A 14,133-nucleotide genomic window follows, 5' to 3' on the forward strand; every position below is an offset into this window, starting at 1 on the left:
ATTTAAAAACCTATGAACCTGTATCTCACTAAACATATTAGAAAGACTCCTAAGATTCTAAAACCAAAACATCATAACCCTAAAACTCCTGAGCTGCTAAAAGAGGCTGGAGGCTCTATCCCTTTTTTCAGATTCATATACTCTTTTGAGGGGGAGATCACAGTCTCACATATTCAACCATTAGAAGCCCAGTTGCCCTGGACTTTCTTTTCTTCACAAGTCCCAAATTTTCCCCTAGCACTAGAATCAGGAACCAAAATCATCAATAGATAAATAACAGATATTGGAGGGACATATTTATATCCTACCTCTTCCCAAACCTCTGTAAAAAACTTCCCCTACATGTTAAGCAGTGTGATTTACTACCTTTCTTTAAACATAAGTTAGATGACTGGATAGATATCCAGAAATGTACTCTGGGATTGACTGGTATGGTTCTCCTGAAGAAAGAAGGTATAGCCTGAGAGAGGACAATGGCAAGATGTGAATGGTCATGGGACTCAGTTGGCTTGGAATATGTTATGAACCAATGAATCATGGCATAGCAGATTTGTTAACAGCACTGTTATCTCTGGCAAGGGCAGTATGGACTTTGACACATATTGTCCTGTTACAAAGCATCATATAAGGAGGTTTACCTGTAGGTGCCTGTATGTTCATTATGTCACGCACTTTGACAGTATCTAGTTGTAGACCATTTGCCACATCTTATGGACTTTCTGTCATTAAGAATTGCAGCTTTATTTGTATAAGATACAGTAAACATTTCACTAGCTTTACTAATGCTGTCATATAGTAGTGAATGGTAACTTACCAGTCTGGCTAAAAAGTATGTCCAATAGAAGTGTAACAGTAAAGCATTTAGCACATGAGATTATGGTTATAAACTGCTAATATGCATCACTCTATAGTGCTGGGTTCTATTCCCTCAATCTTCACCCACAAAACTGTATAATTTAAAGAGTGATTTAGACAGATAAGGCAACGGGGTTATCCCTGAGAAATGGAGGTTGCGCCAGGCTAACGAATGAAAAAAAAAAGATACATGTTCATTTCCGAATTTGCTTGTATAGATCAAGATGGACACGAGGTTTCTACAGGTGATGGAATAGAAACTGACCAAAGATCAATTCAATAAATTTTTTACACTAACACCTTAGATACTAAAAGCAAACAGATTATGGGGCTTATTACCCACAGCTCCCATGTAAGAAATGGGGACATCCCATGATCCCAACTAAAGCTAAATGAGTTTTAGGATGTCACATCTCATTATATATTAAACTGAAGGGAATTTTCAGTAACGAAGATTTGACAAATCACTTTTTTGTCAGACGTTTACCCTTCATCAATCATTGTGGTTCCAGTGTAGGCATTACATAACATGTAAGCAATCTGCTCATGAAAAACAATACCTGCAGTTTGAGATCTGTTTTTTTTTCCCCGCCCAAAACTCATGCCACTAAAATATTCCTCAAGTCCTTACTTAGCTATATTAATTTTTAAATGATTCCTGATCTAAGAATGTAATATTATTCTCCAACTGCTATAAGCCTTTATTTAAAAAAATGCTGCCATGTATTTCTGTTTATATTCCATTTCCTCTTGTTCCATAAATTTTAGGACTAGCCTTAGAAAATATATTCCCAGCTACAAATCTATGTGCTTCCATTTGCACAAAAAGTCATTAAAAAAAAACAGATCATGTAATCTTAAGGATATATCTTTGAATGTATTGGAATGTATTCCTCAGGCACATAATCTTTATTTATGATCAGAGATGCAGACATAATCCTTTAAAGTACATGAAAATGTCAGGTTTAATTTCAACTTTCTGGTAGCTTGAATTTCAAGTGCTAGTTCATGTTTATTATCATAAAGACTGCTTTAAAGTACAGTGGTTAAGAGGTTTCTTAAAGTGGCATTTACATTTACCTTGAGATATGCAATTAGATTCACATTTGAACACTGAGGACACAAATGCTGTGTCCATAAGTAAATAAAACTCAGTAATGAAAGCTGTAATAAGTGAAGCACACAAATAAATAAATATTTACCCTTGTGTGGGAAGTCTTCCCCCCTTCCTCCCCAACCCTCATTACTTAAATCTAATAACTCCATAGTCATGTGACCATGGGAAAGAATAAACACCCTGTACCAAAAACCTGCTCACCTCTATCTATAGCATTCTACTGCATATTTCAAGATATTCAAACTGTACTTGTAGTTAAGTACAATACAAATACATAGGAATCGCTTATCTGCTTGTCTAAAACCTACAAAACCCATCCATATCGCAAAAGACTAAAGTTAGAAAATGACAACTTACAAATACAGGCAAATAACATGTGCTTGATTACAAGGGTTTTCAATAATAATACTCCAGTATTAGTGCAATCAAAACAGCCATCAGCTGCACAATGCACTCACCACGAAGTTCTCTTTTGTCCATGTTCCACATTCATACCACTCCCGGTATCATTTCCACACCAATTCAGTATGTGCTAATAATGGGACATAGCAGAAAACATTGTAAATTAGCAACTATGAGCACTCCATTATGTTTACCTGTCTATTTTTGAAAACACACCTTCCCAGAAATATGTTCTGTATCATGTCAGTTATGTCTGTTTTTGACTCTCATAATTTCTTGGGAGTCACTAGACATTTTTAAAACAAACTTTATTTAGCAACCACAACATTTAATGCATAATAATTCTACAGGGAAATCTAAAAGTAAGCAAAACATTAACAGATTTTCCAACATTAACACCATCTAAGGTCATGCCTTTAACAAGAATAGGTATAAAGTTCTGAAAATTACAAACAATATTTTGCAAAACTTCAGTATCAATGATACATACATATATATGTGTATATATATATATATATATATATATATATATATAATTTTTCAAAAACTTATTTCAAAAGGAGTACCTGAAGTGTGGTAAATTTAGCAAATAATTGGTTATATAAGTCCTTCATTATGTCTAGAAAATCATTCTCTGTGGATTTTGCATTTTCAAAACCAAACATATGGAAGGCTAAGGTTTAGCTTGGCTTTCATATGTCAAAAATACAAAATATCTAAAAAAACGGAAGCAGTGCAACATGTGGGAGAAAGGATGTGTTTAATGAAACAGCAAACTCATTTTCATATAAGCTTCATCAGGTTGATTGACAATTCAATGTACACATCATCCTATGAACATAAATATACTAAGCAAAGTGAATAACCCTTCCTGAAATGTCATCTAAAACTATTATTAAAGCATTACTCCCAAACTACAAAGGAATTAAGAAACTCCTTTAAAGGCCTTTCAAATAGATAAATAAAATTAACTAAATAGCACACCTGTTTTATATAATTCAATATCTTCCTATGGATTCCATCTAACAGCCATGTGTAGGAATTCAATGTGTTAAGTCTGTCTGTTTAAGAACTAGATTTAAATGAACCCTGTCATTCAGACCTGGTCCATTTGTGGCATCCAAATCTAATATCCATCTTCTTTCAACAATTTCAGTATAATTTCTAATATCTTCACCTCGCTAGGACTAGAAACTTGAAGGTGTGATTGCTCCCTTCTGATAGAACATGTTTTATTAACACATTAGCTTTCATCTGTTGCCCTATATCACTAATATGTTCATAGATTCTCTCAAGTGGCGATTTCTTTTACCCACAAAAATGCAGTGCAGGTATTGCAGGTGGCTAAATAACTAAATTCTTTGATTTGCAATCAACATAATATAAACTGCTCTCCTATCAATGTACCTATAATAATTGCTGTCACTTCACTACTGAGTGCCCTTCCTAACTGACTGATAAATAAAATGTTTTCTTTTATAGCATAACTGCTGTTTCAGATTTTTTTGATTGTTAAAAATAAACTTCAGTTGATCTCCCACCACCTTTTGTACGTCTTGGTTTGAGCTCAGTATCTTAATTTGTTTCTATTCTGGGAGTAATGTTTTAATAATACTTTTAGATAATGTTTCAGGAAGAGTCATGTGACTTTGTTCAGTATAGTTCAGTACATCCATACGATGATGTATACACTGAATTGTTAATCAACCTGATAAAGCTTATGTGAAAACATGTTTGTTGTTTCATTTCTATCCTTTCTCCTAAGTATTGCACGGTTTCCGTTTTTGGATATTTTCAATTTTGTATTTTGTTTCTACTTCAGATCAACAGTTATTTCCAGTTTACCTTTACAAAACCAAATCACAGTGGTGCAATTGCTCATATGAGTGAATCGTAACCACGAAAGTCATAACAGCGACATAATGTTCAAAATCAGCAAATTGAAAAGCAGATTCGCTGATTTTCAAACATAAATATCAAAAGAAAAATCTAATGAAGTGTAAAGCAGGGGGGCAAGCCCACCTGCACCCCCTATGTGGGGGGCTGCATCCCCTACACCCCCCTACTTTAATATTCTAACTCTGAGATCGCACTACAGTGGGGAAAGGGACCATTTTCCGATCCCCACTATAGTGCAATCTGCCCCAAAATGTTGAATGTGCAATGAGCAAATGTCACTGTGCATTCGCTCATTGCACATTTGAACCTTTTTCCGTTTGGCGTTTGCAAACTTTGCAAATGGCCTTTCAAACAATTGCTGTTCGCCCGTGTGCAATATGCACACATTAAGGTAAACCGTTTTTTCCAGCTGTCATCACTAATTCAAGCAATGCTGTTTTATTCATAAACTCAAAGAGGAGGTAAGAGTTACTTAATCTGCCCAGAATTTATTACAAAATCTATTCCTAGGATTCAATAAACTCCATGCATGAATAGTGTTATTCCTGCATGGAGTGGTTCATGTCCGTATAGCACAGCTGCACATATTGCATATTCATGAAGGCGCTCTGCTGTTTAACCTACACAGAGATGAAGTGTGAATGAGTGTAGGGGTGTGTTTAAGTAGTGCACGGACATTGAACACTTCCCCTGCACTCAGAAAGTGCTGTACAGCACTTTCTAATATGATCTGGCATAATATTAAAGAATTACTCTAATCTTATGCCAGCATTTCAGTCTCCGTGGACACTGAAATGAAATAAATGATCATTTCAGTGTCCACAGACACTGAAATAAATATGGCAATAGGAATGCAATGCAGGGTGTGTGTGACAGGTTCTGTAACACACTGCCTGCATTGTAAAAGTGCCATGCGACACCTCCGCAAACTGCTAAAGCAGGAAATGTGTACAAATGCACAAATAATGGGGGATAAATCCCTGAAAAAGGACACATCATACATATTGCCCTCACACACTTAGAAAGTTGATAGAAAACAGAGAATATGTATTAGCAGGAATCTCTGAAGAATAGAAGCCTGAAAGCCAAATGTATGCCATTATTTCCTGACTGCAGTCCTCAATGACTTGTCTGAATGCCACATTACTCATTATATAACATAATAAGATAATGATAATAATATCATATTTTTTTTCTTGGCTAAGGAATGTTTAAGCGTAGCTAAGCGGGTGTGCACATTATGGCCCTCTAGTTACCATAACTTAAACATCCCATAAGAGATAAATACAAATATACATGTGACACTTCCAAGCTGAGATACTGTAGTGGTTAGTCTCAGCTTTACATGCAGGTATTCACTGTTTGAGTACCAAAACAGGCAATTTATTTTTATATGGGAAAGTAGTGTTTCGATTATTTTTTTTAAACTTAAATTATGTAACAACTGTTTTTTTGTCAACCAGAGTAATGTAGCTGGTGTACAATGTAAGTATGAGTGCATATAACATGTGAAACCACCCATGTACACACAAGTGTCCCATACAGTATAGTCACACCCCTTGCCAATGTAAGGAAAGCACATAGAGGGATGTCATGTAAAGTACATCGTATACAATTAATAAATGAAGTCAGTCCTCTGATATATTTAAAAAAATAAAAAAGTGAGCAATGGTTAGCAATGCTCAGCTAAGCTTAGCAAGTGTAACCATTGCTAAGATATGACTGCTAAGCAGCAAGTAGCTCAGCTAAGTGTATTTGTGCACTGTTAAACACTGCTCAACAACTTCCCCTTTAAGCAGTGTTAAAACTAGCTTAGTGGATTTGTGCACTGCTTAGTGGAGATTAACCTTTTCAAAATGGTCCATGACAGCAAAGTGTGGGAATATCGCACTATTTAAATGGGGCAGGCAGGAATACAGATATAATCTGTTATAGTACTTCTGTGCAGATACAATGGCTGGTGTAGGAGAGGGAGTGCACTTTCAGGTGTAAAGCTGGAGCATTCAGGTGTCCAGGGTCATGGAACAAAACCATGAGGAGAGACTGCTGCAGGGCCAGTACAAGGGCTCCCAATACAAAGCAGAGGCCTGGGACCATCTTGCACATTACCTCACCAGAACTACTGGCATCCCCCATACTGGTGAGCAGATATGGCACTAGTATGCTGACATAAAGCATAAGAAGGGGGTGCTCTTGGACCAGTGGATCCAAGATGGATGAGCACAGAATGCTCCAGTAGTGTGTAAGTATCATTATCAAGTAGTTTGTAGCAAATACTAGCCTGAGAATATGATAGACAGATATGCATAACATGTGTGTTTCTCCACTACAGCTGCAACAGAGAGGGCTGTGAACATAGAAGCCCACGATGACAGACTGCTGAGGATGTGCCGACAGGCTGGTGAGTACAAATCTATTTTGCAGTATAGTGTTAAAATAGCTAAGAAGGAGTGCACTGCTTACTGCTAGTAGTTATACTGTTACTGTGTGAACTGAATAAATAAAAAGGTTTGACTGACGAATATTGAAGTACAATAAAGACCACTAAAAAACTGATGTGTTTTTTCTGGTATGTTGTTGTAGACATATATAGAATGTATACAGGTTCTTCACAGCAAATATGGCTGTGACAGCATACATTAACTGAGGATCATCTGTGAACAAGCTGTTAGGAGAAACCGTAGATGGCATAGCTGTAAAACAAGATATAAATTAAATGTGAAATATATACTGCACTAAGCTCTGAACCCTGAATAAGATTGTGCTAGGCAGTCAAGAGGAGAAGGTTAACACCCACACTACACCTCAAGAAACACATAGCCCTTCTAAACCCATACCACCAACACCCACACATAGCAACACTAAATCCACATATGTGGAGGCCCTTAACAGTAACCTGCCCAAGCAACAAGGACCTCCGAAGCTGAAACGCAAACACCAATCACAACCAAAGTGTCACATAGCTCACAACACCAGTGTGCCACCCAACAACATCCCCTAAGGCAAGACAACGTACCCAACACTTTAGTCATTGGTGACTCTATAGATAGGCACACTGATGACCCACTCACCAGGCTGAACAAGGAGAAAATTACCGTCAGCTGCCTGTCAGGTGCCAGGATCTGCCACATAATGCATGCATTCAAGTCACTCCACAACAAGTACAAATATGACTCTGTCATTGTCCATGTTGGAGTGAATGACTTGAGATGTACCTCCCTGGGCTACATGAAAAGAGACATGAAAGAGCTCTCGGATCATGTGACCCAGGCACGTATGACCCTAGCCCTGAGTAGCATCCTGCCTTCACCCAGAATGATACCACAGTATAAGGACTAAAATGATTGACTTCCAACAATTGGCTAAGCTTCTGGTGTCATTCAAAGGGGATCCAGTATTTGTCTGCCTGGGACGACATAATTGACAGACCAGGATGCTTTGCCAGAGATGGTCTGCACCTGTCACCCCTGGGATTCAGGTTACTGGCTAAGGCTCTTGCCACCCCTATAGTGCCTTTTTTAGGCAAAGTTCAAAGGAAGAAACCACCACCGTAACAGGTACAAGCATGCAAAATCTGAAGGTAATGCTACTCAATGCTACAAGTCTAAACCTCAAAATGCACTCTCTTGAGGCACTTCTAAAAATGGAGAACATTGATATCTGTGCAGTAACTGAGACCTGGTTCAAAACTTCAGAGAGCACCCCTGCAATGCCAGGCTACAACTCTTACCACACTTTTCAGCCACCAAACCAGGACCAAAACACTAAAGGTGGAGGAGTGTCCATATTCACCAAGGATATTCACAACAACAGGCTAGTTGCCCAACACAATGCATCTGAAATTCTCCAGGTGCAGCTAACACTAGGTAAGACTACAATCCAAATTGTAGCTTGCTACAGATTCACCACCATGCCCCAAGATTCTCACTACACCTTTCTAAACATACTGGAAAATATTAAGATACAACCAAACACCCTAATACTGGGTGATTTCAACTACCCTGCCATTAACTGGGAAAACTACTCATGTACCAACACCTTTGCCCAATGGTTCTTGGAATTCATAAATTCCAATGCCTTGGATCAACTAATTCTTAGTCCAAATAGGGGCTCCAATATCCTAGACCTGGTCATTACCAACATGGAAAATCGATGCTCCACACCTATGGTCACCCTCTCGTTGGCCAGGTCTGACAATAAGCTAATCACCCTTGACATCCACATCCCACCCCCACCCCCCAGTAAGGAAACCTCCATAAAAAACTTCTCCAAAGCCAACTTCATGCTACTCAAGTCCAAAGTGGCAAACTTCATGACACCCATACAGACAGGAACTGAAAGTTTCACTGCTAAATCCTACACTAAGGCATTGTACGAGCACATCCACTCGTGCTTGAATCATGCCACCCCAATAGAACCAGGATGCTCTCCTCCAAAAAAAGAAAACCAATATGGTGGTCCCTTGCCATAAATAAACTTTACAACAAAAGGAAGAAACTGTTGCAGAAAAGAGGAAATTCTCAGGATGCAAAAAACTCCCTTACCAGCCTCAGTAAGAAGCTGAGATCCCTCATAAAATCCTCCAAAGCTAGTTATGAAAATAAAATTGCCAAAGATTCCAAAGACAACCACAAGACATTCTATAGATATGTCAAGAATCTAAATGGCAATGCTCAGATCTGCTCTGAGCTACAACATAATAGCATTAAATATATTGATCCCAAGGATATTGTCAATATCCTGGCAGATCGATTCAGTGGAAACTTCACCCCCTCTCACCCCCTAAAGGGCCCATCACAATACCAAAAGATTGCCAAATTCCGGTAATAATGGCCACACAGGTAAAAAATGCACTCTCCAAAGCTAAGAATACAGCTTCCATGGGACCAGATGACATCTCAGGCTGTGTACTACATGAACTACAAAATGAACTGGTACCTCACCTAAGTGTCATGCTTAATCATAGCCTCACCTCAGGCTTCATGCCCACTGAGTGGTGCACAGCTACAGTTATCCCACTCCACAAGGAGGGATGCACCTTGGATCCCTGGAACTACCGCCCCATCAGTCTAATGAGCCTGATCTGCAAGGTCATGGAACGTATTATCATGGAACTTATAAACAAAGACAGTGGCAACCTTCAAACACTGGACCCCATGCAGTTTGGGTTCGTGAAGGGCCGATCTTGTCTCCTGAACCTGATTGACTTCTTTGAATCAGTCTCCAGAGCTGTGGACAAGGGTAAGGTGGTCCACACAGCCTATCTGGACCTCGTCAAGGCCGTTGACACCATCCCTCACTCTGGAATCATAGATAAACTTACTAAGTTGGGCATTAATCCCTACGTCACTTGATGGGTTGCCAACTGGCTTACTGGCGGAACCTACACTATAAAAGTAGCCGACTCCAAATCCACCTCCAGACAAGTGACAAGTGGAGTACCTCAGGGTTGAGTCCTGGGACCGCTCTTGTTTGGTATCTACTTCCCTGAAGTACAGGTCAACACTAAGGGACTCTGGCTAACAAAGTTCATAGATGACTGCAAACTGGGAGCCATTATTGAATCCCCAAATTATGTGGATATTCTACAAAAGGGCCTTACAGAAATAGATGCTTGGTGCCAGAGCCATAGGCTCAAGCTCAATGCCAAGAAATGTATAGTTATCCCCTTTGGGAAAAAACATGTACCTATGAATTACCACATATGTGGCAGTACACTAAACACCGAAAGTCTGATAAGAGACTTAGGGACACAGGTGGACAGTGGTCTCACCTTCGATAACCACATCACCACAACAGTCAGTAAATCCTTCTATGTGGCACACCTCATCACTAAGGGCTTTTCATCCAGAAAAAAGGAGGTCATTGTCCCACTGTATTCATCCCTCATTAGACCCATTATAGAATACAATGCCCCATTTGGTATGTACCTTTCAAGACATCTGCAACAACTTGAAAGGCTGCAGAAATACCTTACTAAAAGAATCAAGGGCCTAAAGCAGATTCCCTATGCTGACCATCTAAAAAAACTCCACCTATACTCTTTCGCATATAGGTTCATACTAGGCTATCTGCCCTGGGGCATTTATAAGCCTAGCCCGATTGTGTTTGGCTTAGCCACCCTTTGATTTGAGTATACTGTGCCCTTTTTAAAGTTTAGTTTACTGTGCCTCTGTCTAATAGTGACACGGAAGTAATCCCCGGGACAAACCTACGATCCCTCATCCACTCATCAAGATTCTTCTTGAAGAGAGTCAGTGAGGTGCTCTGCCTAACATGAATTGGAATTCTATTCCAGAGTGAAGGGAGCCTCTGGGTTATGAATATGTCCCTCCAGCATGTTCTATTTAATTCTGTGCTGAGGTTCAAGTCCCTCGAGCGCGTGGCTCTAAGGGATTTAGATTTACTGAGGTGGAGCATGTCTATTAATTCTGGGTTGGACATAGCTTTATATGTCAGGCATAGATCGCCTCGAAGTAGGTGGTATGCAACTGAGTAGAGCTGGAGTTTTTTTAACCGAGCAGCATATGGCATCTGTTTGAGTCCCTTGATCCTCCTGGTGAGGTACTTTTGGGGTCTTTCTAATTGCTGCAGGTGTCGGGTAAGGAACATCCCAAAGGGGGCATTGTATTCTATGATGGGCCTGATGAGGGATGAATAAAGGGGCACGATTACCTCTCTTGATCTAGATGTGAATCCTTTCATGATGAGGTGGGCTATGTAGAAGGTCTTTCTAACCACTTTGGCAATGTGGTTGTCAAAGGAGAGATTGCTATCAACTTGGGTCCCCAGATCCCTAATTACTTTCTCTGTACTTAATGGGTTACCACATATGTGGTAATTTGTGGGCACATTGTTTTTGCCAAAGGGTATGGCTATACACTTTTTGGCATTTAGCTTTAGACCATGGCTCTGGCACCAGTTATCAGTCTCTGCGAGACCTTTTTGAAGGATGTTTGTGTCAGCTGGAGAGTCGATTATGGCGCCCAGTTTGCAGTCATCTGCGAACCTGGTGAGCCATAGTCCTCCCACGTTGGCTTGTACCTCAGAAAAGTAAATACCGAACTAGAGAGGTCCCAGGACAGAACCTTGTGGGATGCCACTTGTGTCCGGTTTCAAGTCTGACATGGGTCCAGCAACTCTGACTCTGTGGGTTCTGTCTTTGAGCCAGTTTGCAACCTATCTTGTGACATAGGAGTTTATATTTAGGCTGGATAGCTTATCTATGATGCCCGAGTGGGGTATTGTGTCAAATGCCTTTGTGAGGTCCAGATAGGCTGTGTGGACTACCTTCCCTTCATCTATGGCCTTGGTGACTGTTTCGAAGAAGTCGACCAGGTTCAAAAGGCAGGATCTGCCCTTGACAAAGCCAAATTGGGTAGTATCTAGTGTCTGTAGGTCCCAAACGTCTTTGTTTATGAGTTCCATGATGATCCTCTCCATAGCCTTGCAGACTAGGCTAGTCAGGCTTATGGGGCGATAGTTTCCAGGGTCCGTAGAGGCGCCATCTTTGTGGAGTGGGACCACTGTTGCTGTACGCCATTCTTTGGGCACATATCCTGTAGTGAGGCTGAGATTGTACAGCAGTTTTACTTGAGGGATTAGTTCTTCTTGGAGTTCATGTAGGGACGCAACCCGGGATGCCATCTGGTCCCATGGAAGCAGTGTTTTTTTGCTTTGGAGAGGGCAGCCTTCACCTGAGCATCAGAGATGTTTGGGAGGCTGCACTCTGCCAGGATAGATACTTGCTCTTTTGGGGGGGGGGTGGAGAAGTTTGCACTGAACCTGTCTGCCAGGATATTGGCGATGTCTGTGGGTTCAGTGTATTTTTTGTCATTTAGAATCAACTCAGAACAAGTCTGGGAGTTGCATCCCAGGTTCCTAACATAACTGAAAAAGCCTTATGATTGTCTTTAGTGTCCTGTGCAATTTTTCTCTTGAAGCTGGCCTTGGAGGATTTTATGAGGGATCGTAATTTTTTGCTAGTACTGATCAGAGATGCCTTCCCTTTTAGGGATTTTGCTCTATCATGTAGTAGCTTCCTCCTTCTGTTGTACAGTTTATTTATGGCTGGGGTCCACCAGACTGGACGCCTGCCTTTGGATGATTGGGTCTTGATTTTGTTTGGGATAGTATGATCCATGCATTCCTGGAGATGTCCGTAGAATGCGTTTATATAGGATTCTGCAGTTTGGGCCGTAGTTTCCACTGGCCCTGGGGCCTTGAAGGATTCCACTTCAGTTTTGAGAAGTGTGAAGTTCACTTTTGAGAAGTTTTTCACTGTGGTTTTCTGGGTTGGGGGTGGGGTCGGGATGTGGATATCCAGTGAAATTAATTTATGGTCTGATGTTACCAATGAGGGATATACTTCTGGTATGGAGCATAGAGTCCCCATGTTGGTAATGATCAGGTCTAGTATGTTTTCCCCTCTTGTGGGAGTGGTGACTAGTTGTTCCATAGCATTTGAGTTTATAAATTCCAGGAACCTTTGGGCTAAGGTGCTGGGGCTTGAGTAATGCTCACAGTCTATGTTTGGGTAGTTGAAGTCTCCCAATATAATGGTGTTCGGAGAGATCTTCATGTTCTCCAATGTTTTCAGGAAAGCCGAGTGGGATTCCTGACATTGAGAGGGTGGTCTGTAGGATGCTATAAACTGAAAAGCAGTCTTGCCCACTGTCAGTTGCACATGGATGGTCTCCGATACTTTGTGCAATGCCACTAACCTGGAGGTGTGGATATCCTTGATAAATATGGAAACTCCCCCTCCTTTTGTGGTTCGGTCCGGGTTTTGGGGCCGAAAAGCATGATATGAGGTATAACCTGGTAGTGCTGGGGTGCTCTCTGGAACCTTGAACCAGGTTTCTGTCACTGCACAGATATCGATGTTCTCCATACTGAGGAGAGCTTCCAGTGCGTGCATCTTGAGGTTAAGACTTCTGGCGTTTAGCAGCATTACCCTTAGTTTCTTGTTCCTTGTGCTGTCTATGGAGGTGGGTTTGACTTTTGAGCCTTGCCTAAAAAAGGCACTATGGAGGTGGCAAGAGCCTTTGCCAATATCCAAAAGTCCAGGGGTGACAGGTGCAAGCCGTCCCTAGCGAAGCAACGTGGCTTGTCAAGCATGTCATCCCAGGCTGACAGACACTGGATCCCCTTTGAATGACACCAAAATTTTAGCCAATTGTTAAAACCGATCATTTTTTCTTTATACTGTGGCATCATTCTAGGTGAGGGTAAGATGCTGCTCAAGGTCAGGGTCATACCGACCTGGGCTACATGATCAGAGAGCTCCTCTATGTCTCTTTTCATGTAGTCGAGGGAGGTACGTCTCAGGTCATTCACGCCAGCATGTACAATGACTGAGTCATATTTGTATTTGCTTTGGAGTGACCTGAGTGCTTGCGTTATGTGGCGGATCCTAGCGCCCAACAGGCAGCTCACTGTGACCTTCTCTTTATTCAGCCTGGTGAGCGGGACGTCAGTGTGTCTGACAATAGAGTCACCTATTACAAGATTATCAGGTGTGTTATTCAGCCTTAAGGGCTGTGACTGCTTGGCACACTGACTTTGTGTGCTATGTGTTGTACGTGTTTTGTTTTGGGGTAGCATTTGCTTGGATGTCTGCTTTGGAGGTCTCTCTTGCTTAGGTAGATTTTTATTTAGAGCCTCAGAGTATGTTTTTGTGTTTTTATGTGTTTGGTTCACTGTTGTGGTGGGACTGTGTGATACTGGAATTGTGTTATGTGAGGTTACCTTCTCCTCCTGACTGGTTACACCAGTTTTGAGATGAGAGAGCTCAGCCTCCAGTTTGGCTATATGGTTGCATCTCTCACATATATTTGAACCTGTTTGGAGGAGGAGAG

The sequence above is a fragment of the Protopterus annectens genome, chromosome 3.part0 (genome assembly GCF_019279795.1).
Source record: "Protopterus annectens isolate FY-2018-M chromosome 3.part0, PAN1.0, whole genome shotgun sequence".
In the NCBI taxonomy this organism is placed as follows: domain Eukaryota; kingdom Metazoa; phylum Chordata; order Ceratodontiformes; family Protopteridae; genus Protopterus; species Protopterus annectens.